The sequence below is a fragment of the Mus musculus genome, chromosome 3, assembly GCF_000001635.26.
Source record: "Mus musculus strain C57BL/6J chromosome 3, GRCm38.p6 C57BL/6J".
Taxonomy (NCBI): domain Eukaryota; kingdom Metazoa; phylum Chordata; class Mammalia; order Rodentia; family Muridae; genus Mus; species Mus musculus.
In genome coordinates, this window is record NC_000069.6 from 83,073,763 (window position 1) to 83,084,971 (window position 11,209).

Here is an 11,209-nt window from a genome sequence, read left to right on the forward strand (position 1 = left end):
TCTGACACATACACTCAGTGCACAGCACGTTTGATCTTTAATCCTTAAAGCTAACCCAAATGTCCAGTCCATACAGGACTCGTTTATTTAATGGATTGTGACATTTCAACATTTCCTAGTACTCTCTGGAAGGAAACACTGGATCATCAGGGCAAGGTTACCAAATACGGCTTATGTAGAACTGTATAAGTGTCTTTGCAAACTAACGGATACTCACTTAACGAGTCACATCAAATTCACATCAAATTGATGACAGTGACTTTGAGAGTTGAAGTAGCAGAATTATGGCGAGAACAGTCTGCTTTATGTATTAATATTTCAACTTTCTTATGCATGTTATTTTATAAAGCAGTACTAGGAAGGAAACCAGTATCTTGGAGAGATGAACATATCTTAAGCAAAAATAGGCGATACTTAGTCTCTGTGTTTCAATGCTGTGACGAAACATCATGACCAAAAACCAAAAGTTGGGAAGTCAGAGCAGGAACCTGGAGGCAGGAGCTGAAGCAGAGACCATGGAAGAGTGCTGCTGACTGGCTTGCTCTTCATAGCTCTCTCGGGACTACCATCCCAGGGATGATACCACCCACAATAGGCTGGGCCTTCCCCCCTTCAATCATTAATTTAAAAAATACCCTACATCCTGATCTTAACACTGAAGCATTTTCTCAATTGCAGTTCCCTCCTTTCAGATAACTCTTGTGTTAATTTGACAAAACTAGCCTGCATGGTCCCCAAAGGGACATACATACAAGGAGATGGGTGAGTCCCTACTACCCTACAAACTCAAGCTTCACTCATGTGACCAGCCCAGGTGTCAGCTGAAGGAGCAGTTTGTAAAGTGTGCCTTGTGCTGTCCTGAATTATGTAGCAGGAGTCTTCACAAATGTTTGTCTGTTATATATGATCATGAGCCTTACAAAGACTCAGCAATGGCTGTCAAGCTGGAAGGTGGAATGGGGGGATTAGGTCTTCCACATAAAACACAAATTACCAGCTTAATAACTAGTTTTTGTTTGTTTTTTAAGACATGGTTCCTCTGTGCAGCCTGGACTGTCCTAGAACTAGGCTGGCCTTGAACTCAGAAAGCTGCCTGCCTCTGCCTCCCAAGTGCTAGGATTAAACCACCACTGATCACCCAGCTGCTTAATAACTTCTTATAGTTCAATTTTTTTTTTGCACAAGACACTGTAAAATGCATTCATTATTTATTGCAAAATTACATTGTATTGGGATTTATGATGGTTCATTTTGATTTTCAACTTGGGCTCTGCAGACAACTAGCAGACATGACTCTCCATGGGTCTGTGAGGCTATCTCCTAGAAGGATTAAGAGGAATGCAACACCTTCTGGGGGTGGCCCAGATCTAAAGAGGTCTAAGGAGGAGTAGTGCTAGTTTTCCTATCTACTTCTAACTCTTTGCGGGTAAGTGCACCCACCCTTATGTTGTTTCTGCTGCTGCTGCTATGGGGACTCAGACCCCTTGGCTTTCCACTGTAGATTCAGGATCCATGGCTCTTCAGGAATCCTCCAGGCTTCACCTCGAGATTGGGACTCCTGAGGTATCCAACCTCATGGGCCGAGACTCTTCAGCACACAAACAGCTGTTATTGGACTTCCCAGTCCCTATTGTGTAAGCCAGTCTAGTAAATCTCCATTTGTGAAATTTGTTCACTTCACTGGCTGTTTCTCTAGAGAACCATCATGGAGACAGATGTTCTGCATCCCACTTGCTTAATCTTAATGTCCTTGGAATAGGAACTGCTACCAGGGTTCAACTCTTAAAAGGAAAGACATAGACTTATTTAAAGGAGAGGGAGAAGAGGGAGGCAGAGATGGAGAGGGGGATGAAGAGGGAGAGAGGGGGAGAGAGGAAGGGAGATACAGACAGACAGACACCTGTGCAGGGTCCTGGGAAGAGTCTGTTTGTTGTTGAACTCCCAGCCATCAGTCACATCACAGAGCAGAGTGGGTTTAGGACAGACAACAGCTAAATGAGCAGCATTCTTTCCTATAGAGTTATAGCCTAACATGAGTCTGGATTGATTTAGGTTATCTATTTGGCATTCATATGTTGAATACATGTCCCCATGTGTCTCTACATGACCTAATGGTGCCCAATGCCATGTAAAGGTTCCATACACAGTTGTTATCCTGTATTACTTAGAGAGTGATGGCAAGAGGAAAGCTGCAATAATTGGTGGAGATACAGTTTTGGGTTTTTTTTTTTCTTCTTCTTCTTTTTTCTTTTTGGGTTTTTCGAGACAGGGTTTCTCTGTATAGCCCTGGCTGTCCTGGAACTCACTCTGTAGACCAGGCTGGCCTTGAACTTGGAAATCCACCTGTCTCTGCCTCCCGAGTGCTGGGATTAAAGGCATGTGCCAGCATGCCCAGCAACAGATGCAGTTTTTAATCTTGGGTTGGTTGAATATATGATTATGGAACTGGGGACACACAGCTAACTATACTACAAACACTGTCTGTTTTACATAGGGGGTCTGTGATGGTTTGTGTATGCTCTGCCTAGGGAGTGGCACTATTAGAAGATGTGGCCCTGTTGGAGTAGGTGTGTCACTGTGGGCATGGGCTTTAAGACCCTCATCCTAGCTGCCTGGAAGTCAGTATTCCACTAGCAGCTTTCAGATGAAGATGTAGAACTCTCAGCTCCTCCACCATGCCTGCCTGGATGTGTGTGCCATCGTCACACCTTGATGATAATGGACTGAACCTCTGAACCTGTAAGCCAGCCCCAAGTAAATGTTTGCCTTTATAAGAGTTGCCTTGGTCATGTTGTCTGTTCACATCAGTAAAACCCTAACTAAGACAGGGCCCAGCCATCCTAGAACCTTGGTGGAGTTGGAGCTAGAGGCAGCCCCTCGGTAGGACAGAGATGGCAGTATAAAGCAGAAGGTCTCAGCCTTGTAACACCCCAGGCTGCTGCAATCCCACTCCAGGAGATTTTACCAGCTGCAGTAAAAATCTGGCCAAAGCCTGCTGGCCAACATCCATTCCTTTCATTGCTCTCTCACACAGAGCCTCCCCCTCCGCAGGGGGAGGGGGAAGGGGATGGGGAGGGGGAGGGGAATTTTTCTCTCCTTCACAGCCTCTGTCACAATCCTCAAAGCGTTCTGTTTGTCAAATATATTAATGCCATGCTCTTACACTATATAGGTAAAATGTTATATTTTGTGAATAAGATCTTGTGGTTCTGTGCCTCCCCCCCCCCCTCTCTCTCTCTCTGTGTGTGTGTGTCTGTGTGTCTGTGTGTGTGTGTGTCCTTTTCCACCTTTGCTGTGCCACGTGGGTTTGTCATAATTTCTGGGAATGCCTATGGGGAATTCAATGCCTTGTTTTCTTAGCTGGTGTACTTAGGACCACCCCTCCTTCTGTCTTCCTGGACATTTCTTCATTGTTTCCACTGAAGAAATACTGTTTCTTTTGTTCCTGTGTTTTTTACAAACATCAATTGCCTTGATCCTGTATTGTTTCCAAAAGACAATAGCTGATGCACAATTGTAGAGTCAACATGCACAGCCACACCATTTACCATGTCCTGTGCAACCAAACCGCACCAGAATCTTCTTGAATTTACACTCCTTTCATTCTGTAATTTCTCTGAAACAGGTTCTGTTCTGTAAATGAATTGAGAGGTAAAAATCCCATTTCACCCAAGGGGCTGGATGGGACATCCTTGATGTCTGATGATAGGAAAATCAATTGGGCAAATATCCAGCAATGTGATGACATTACAAACAAACAAACAAACAAACAAAAACCAGCTCAGCTCAGAAAACAGGAAAGCTTATTTGAGGATTTTCTTAAAATTTTATAATTTATTTTTAGATTATCCAATGTTTGGTAATACTTTTGGTTGGCAAATATCACACTGACCATACCTGCTCTGTAAGGTTGTTTAAAATAAAATAGACCTTTTTCTTTTTTTCCTCAAAAATACTTTTAGTTTGTTTGTTAAATTAGGGCCTTTTGGCTGTGGTATCTCCACATGACCTACATGAAATTGGGCCCCAAGGTATCTAAGTAAGACTGGGGGAAGGTCTTGTGTGCCCCCCTCCATGACTGATGTTAGGACTCTACGACAGGGAGTGAGAATTCCTTCAGCAGTGCAGCCACTGCTCAGCTACCTCTGCCCCAGTAGACAGCTTCCCTTCCATAACCATGCCTAGTTAAATGCACTGGTTTATCCACAAAGATAGAGCGAGGGGATCTTTGATAAGAAAGAGGGGGATCGTATGAGAAGTAATGAGAAGGAGAAAAAAAAAACAACTAAAATTTTATTATATACATGTGTGAAAAAAACCATAAAATAATTAAAATATAACATTATTGAGATATTCACATAGAGTTCAGCCCACCCTCTTCCGATATACAATTCTGTAGATTTTAGTTCACAGAGTTATGCTACCATCACCACAGTCAGTTATGGGACGTCTGAAAAATATTTATTTACTATTTTTATTGTTCCACGCATGCATGAGCACTGCAGTTTGTGTTTGGAGGGCAGAGGACACCTTTGTGGAGTTGGTTCTTTCTTCTCTATGCAGACTGCCAGAATTCTCATTCCCTGGGCTTGGGTGGCAAGTACCCTCACCTGCTGAGCCATCTCCCCAGCCTGGTGGGCATTTCTAGCACCATTCAAAGAAACTCCATGTTGAGGTTTGGTGTGCTGCTATGACTTTTAGTGCTAATTTCTGGGTCCCAAGGTCTAGTTGCCTCAAGAGGAGTGAACTCTCACCCACACCAGCTTCTTTATGCAAACCGTACTCCATAATTTAAAACTAGCGTTTGAGTACAAATGGCTACAGCCAGTTACTGGAGGGCATAGAGGATGGCAGGTTTTCAGTTGCCAGATGGGGGCACTGGGGGAGGGAGGAGAAAGGGAAAGATCAGCAGAGGAGGAGGAAGCCTAGCTGAGGGGGGATGGACTATGAGCACGTGGCCAGGAGAAACAGCAAGGGTTTGGGAAACACAGCTGGGGAGGCAGCCAGGCCAGCAGTTAGAAAAGAAGATTAGGGGTGATACCTCAGTAATGGTCAAAGCCAAATACAATAATGTTGTAAGCTCATTCATTTGTAAGCTAGTCAAGGGTTAAGCTTGAATTGGTTCAACTACAACTCCATGCTTATCAGCTTCCATTCCCTCGATGCCTTGCTCTCTGCCTTGATCAGCTACTAATCTGTCTGGCACCCGTGGGTTTGGTGTTCCTGGACATTTCCTTTGTGTGTACTCACCAATATAGTCTTTAGCCACTGATTTCTTCCCCTTAAACAGTGTTTTCGAGGAGTGCTCCTTTTTGCTGCTAAGTACCGTTCCCTTGTGTGCCTCTCCAACCGTTATTTGTGAGATGTTGACTGAATGGGACTTGTATACGTTAGAATGAACCACATAGGAGACACCTGCTAGATGGTTTCTGATGTATTTGGAGGAGAGACCCTAAGTTATTCAGTACTCCTAATTTGTTAAGCAAGTCAATTACCCATTAGCTCTAGTCTTGAGCCATTCTGATGTTTCTTTGTTGTAAATTACAGGTATTTTTCCCCACAGTTTTTCAGAAATTAAAAAACAAAGTTGTCAAATAAGTAATACATTTTTTAGAAAATGGGCAAAAGCTTGGGTTTACATAAAGGGCATATTGTATCCATTCATGAACTACACGTAAGCAGGAGCTATTCATGCAAACCACCTCTTTAACATTTCTGTTGTAGCTGATGTCTTTGCTAGTAATGTGCAGACTTATTTTGCCTTTCTAAATACATTAGTCATGATAATAACGGTCAAAATGAATGCTCACAAAACACTTGCTGTATGCCTGGCATGACCCCCATGAGGTTACATAGATCAGCACATAATACTTAAAACTAAAACCAGTTACATAATTTACATGGCTCAGAGCAAAATGAAAATTCAAGGCCTGCTGTTTACAGATCAGACAGAAGGTGCCATTAGCAGTAGGCACTTCAGCAGAAAGCTTTGCCCCTTTTTTCCTGATACTGTTTTCGTGTGTGTGAGTGTGCTACTTAAAATTTTAAATAAAAATAAATAAATAAATATTAGCATGCATCTTAACATTTATTTTTCCATCATGCAGTGTTCATTTAGATGCAAATATAAGCCCTTCATTCACATGCAAACTCACCACACTTACAATTTGTATTTCATAGCTCATATCTGCCTATGCGTTTTGGTGCTAACTGGAACAGTGGAAAATGCACCAAACTTAATTGTTTCTAGCTGCACCTTTTCAGGACTGCAAGGACCGTCCCTCTGAGCTGCTCTTCCTACCCACGCTGCCGCTGCCTTTCTTTATGGTGCTGTGTCACCAGGGAACATGAAGAATGGAAAGACAACAATGGAGATTCACTCTTCCTTTTTCCTTTTATGTTGTCAGTTTTTCAGCTGAAGCGGTTGATTACGCTGGGATGCAATATTATGTGTGTCTACATGTCTGTGTGTGGGCTTGTGTGAGTGTAGGTGCCAGAGGAAGCCAGAGGTGTGAAGTCCACCAGGACCTGGAGCTACAGATGGGTGCGAGCTGCCTGATAGGAGTCCTCAGGACCAAACTGTTGTCCACTGCAAGAGCAAGATGACCCCCTAACCACTGAGCCGTCCTTCCATTCTCTAGGAAGCAACTTCAACTTTCCATCCTCCCCCAAAACCCGTCAGATCTTTAATAATTGCTTTCAAATGTATGGATGCCTTCCATGTAACAGATTGCCAAGTTTTTAGTTTTTTGGTTTTTTTTTTTTTCTTCCTCTCTCTTGACTTTGTTCTTTCATGTATGTTCTCAGCTCTGTTTGTAGAAATGTCAAGTGCTGAGCAATTCTGGCATGTGCAGTTTGTTGCCAAGTATGAAATTACCCCTTTCAGTTTCGCTGATCGGCGTGTACACAAGTGCTCTGAAGTCTTTGGAAGGGCCGCCAAATGGGAACTGGGGGAGGGGCTTGCCCAAGGTGTCAGGATGAGAAAGCCCTGGGGCTGTATGTGCTCACATTGTGAGTGCTAGGAATCACGTACTGTGCACTTGAAGTCGCCTGAGAGAACGGATCTTCGGATCTTCGCAGTTCTCACCACACACATAGTGACTAGGGGCTGGAGAGATGGCTCAGAGATTAAGAGTATCTGGTTCCTCTTCCACAAGAGCCATATCAGTTTACAAGCGTCTCTAACTCTAATTCCAGGGGATATGTCGTCCTCTTCTGGCTTCTGTGGGTACTGCATGTACATGGTGCACAGGTGAAGGCAGGGAAAACACTCATATATAAAAAACATACACTAGAAGAACATCTCTCAGGTGATGGAAATAGTAATTATATTGATAACTTCACAGTGTATATGGACCAAATCCCATACACGTTCAATGCACACATTTTGTCAATTGCCCGTCAGTACAGCTGTCCTTAGACAAGTGATTAAGCAGTGTGTTTAAGTTCCTTTGCAATTCTGTAATATTAATAAACAAATCTGTTTTGCAAGATATATTGGAACTTGGTTATCTAATGATTTTAATGTACCAAATAGAGATATTTGTAAGAACTGCCTATTTGGGCTTAATTTAGTAAAAATTAGAACTTTAAAATTCTCTTTCTTAGTTGAAGGAATGACAGAAAGCAAACGTTTTACCCGTTTTAAAATCAGAATCTTCTCACTCCAAGCATATAACAACCCAAAACAACTTCTTAATTCTGCTTCATTTTTCTCCAGGATTACTGTGTATGTGCATGTGAGTGTGTGTGTGAGAATGAGTGTGTGTGGTGAGTGTTCATATGTGAGTGTGCGTTTGTGTATATGTTCACGTGTGTGAGTGTGTGTGCATTCGTAAGTTTGTGTGTGAATGTGAGTGTATATTTCTGTGTTAGTGTATGTGTGTGTGTGTGTGTGTGTGTATGTGTGTGTTGTGTCCCAGGCTGAATTCAAGCTTGCTACATAGTCAAAGATGACTTGGAATGTATGATCCTCCTGCCTATCTTCCAAATGCTGGAATTACAAGTGTCCTGTTTTATGAGTCCTTGGGATTGATCTATGCATACTAGGAAAGCACTCCCAGACACACTCTCAGGCCTGTTATGTCATTTTTATTTTACAGATTTATTTTTTATTGTCTGTTTCCCTGACACATTAGTTATTTTTTTTTCTTGTTGCTGTGATCAAACCTCTACCAAGAAGCAACTTAAGGGAGGGAGGATTTGAGCCTGCAGTGTAGAGAGATCCAGATCGTTATGGTAGGAAAGACATGGAGGCAGGGACATGAGGTGGATGACCTCATCACATTCACAAGGGGCAGAGAGAGGTGAAGGTTGCGACTCAACTTCTATTCTCCGCTATATTTAGTCTGGGACCCCAGCCGGAGGCACGGTGCTACCCTCATTCAATGGAGTTCTTTCTCATCCCTTAGCATTTCTGCAAAAGCCTTTATGACATGCCTACAGTTTCAAAAACCCATTTAAATCAACACCCATTTAATATATTCTAGATAGTAGCAGGGTGTGGTGGTTTGAATATGCTTGGCCCAGGGAATGGCACTCTTTGAAGATATGGCCTTGTTGGAGTGGGTGTGGCCTTGCTAGAGAAAGTGTGTCACTTTGTGGGTGAGCTTTGAAAGCCATCTCCTAGCTGCCTGGATGCCAGCCTTCTCCTGTTTGCCTTTGGAACAAGATGTAGAACTCTCTGCTCCTCCAGCACCATGCTTGCCACCATGATGATGATGGACTGAACCTCAGAACCTGAAAGGCAATCCCAGTTAAGTGTTGTCCTTAATAAGAGTTGCCTTGGTCATGGGTGTCTCTTCACAGCAATGGAAATCCTAAGACACAGGGCTACACCATTCGCAAACATATTCTGTACACAGAACAGTGTTTGATAAATGATAGGTACTTAATATTCTTTGTTAGATCATTAAAAGTTAGAAATTCCAATCACTGATGCATTGGGAGAATTGCTTTCCAGTGTTTGGACTTTAAGAAATCATAATGAAGGTAAATTATTGAACAAATCATTAAATGTTAAGCATAGGGGGCACTGGAAGTAATTTTAATAAGGTTAATTTATACCTTGATGAATTTCAAATGTAATCAACAGTTAGCAGCAAACACATCCATTCTGAAAACACGTGATAAAATCAGGCAGAATCCGAAGGTGAGAGTGTGGCTCTCCATCTTCATTGCCAGAGTTTCCCAGCGACCTTTGGCTGCTCTTATTTTGACCTTCTGAACCTGCTACTGCCCTTTGTGGTGAGAGCTTATGGCTAGAGGCTCCCATAAGGACAGAAGCTTGAGAGTTTTGACCCCAGATGTAATCTCTATAGTGTCTGTATTATTGAAGAATTCAACTCTGAAGGGGAGAAAGAAAACCTAGTGGACTTGCCTTATGCCGTTGCTGACTTTTTTTTTACTTGAATTGAGGAATGTAAATAAGAGAGGAAAGCCTGAATGTCACTTAGTAAAAATATTCTAAAAGTTTGAACACAGAACTGTTGTCTGCAACCAGATATTGAATTGAGAGAGTCCCTGGGGATAAACATCCTTGGCCTTTATGGATCAGTAGTCCTCACCATTGATGAGAGGGGAGGGTTCAGATCCCAGCAACAGCGGTAGGTAACAACTTACTACACATTTTGAATCCATTGGGAGGAAGCTCATTCCCAGCTGCCCCTCTACCAACCCTTGGAATGGTGCCTCCCTTATTTAGGCCAGATCATTCCACGTTGTTAACCTAATCTGGAAACTCCCTCCCAGAAAAACAAACAAACAAACAAACAAACAACAAAACAAAACCAAAAAACCCCAGGGTTTTGTTTCTATGGTGATACTGAATCTCATCAAGGTGGCAACCAAGTTTAAACACCTTGGTGTGTCAAGGGGATAGACATTCACCCATGCCAGGATTGTGCCATCCAAGAGTAAAGTGGTCCTGGTGGAGGCAATAGGAAGTGTTGTTGAGCAGCTAGCTGTTACCTCCCTGCTTACTCTCATCACCCCAGTTTTGTCCACTGTATTTACCTTTCATAACTGCCCAGAGCTATCCATGGAGTTTTCTCCTGCCTGCTTCCGTCTAGGTCCAGTGATGGTTCCACACGCTAGAACATCATTACCTCAGGTCTTCCGCTAAAGCAATTCCTTTTATGAAACGTTCCATTGGGGTGTCTCTGGGCAGTATAATGCAGTTTGGGGGTGAGTACCATGTTGAGGACTCAGGGGATAAATGGCCGCCGCCTTTGTAGGTGGAGTTAAACACTGAAGAAAAATCATTTTCAGGAAGCAGGTTCTGGCTGGGATGTAACATTCGTCATTACTATTATTACAGTTACTTTGGTGCAGAGGAACCATAGTGTGTGAAAAACAACCTTGATTTTCAAACGTGCCAAAGAACTAATTTCCAGCTTTATTCCTTTGTGATTATTATTGATTTTGCTAGCTTATTTAATCAATCTTAGATTACATTATGCAAATGCAGAAAGACCTTTCTATGAATCAGTTCATTCTTGTTGATAAGAATTTATTTGATCAAGTAAGTAATGCAAAATACACTGGTAAAAAACCAACCAATCAACCAAACAAACAAAAATGCCCATGGAAAATGATTGAAGACTTGAACACGATTGTACATTTATGTTGAGTTATAAACTTGACCTTGGTTACGAACATTGTCATTTTGGTGTATAATCCATAACTTCACATCTATGAATAACTCAGGATACAGAAGAACTTTCACATTTAAACTGTTTTAAAATTGTTTATTGGGGCTGGTGAGATGGCTCAATGGTTAAGAGCACTGACTGCTCTTCCGAAGGTCCTGGGTTCAAATCCCAGCACCCACATGGTGGCTCACAAACATCCGTAATGAGATCTGACACTCTCTTCTGGTGTGTCTGAAGACAGCTACAGTGTACTTATGTATAATAAATAAATAAATCTTTAAAAAAAATTTAAAACAATTGTTTATTACCAAGATGTAATACAGTCTCTACAATAAAATGGCATTATTGACAGATATGCACACTGAAGGGTAAATGGATGCTTATGTGTTTCCCTGTCCTCTCCCTGAATCAAGGGAAGAACTGTCCAGGCCATCCCTTGAAGAACTTTCTGTCAAAATACCTTTCAAATGAGACTTGGATTTAATCTAATGTAACCTCATGGATTAGCAAACATCTCAGTTTGAGTCTCCCAAATTGGCCAGACATGGTGGGTGCGT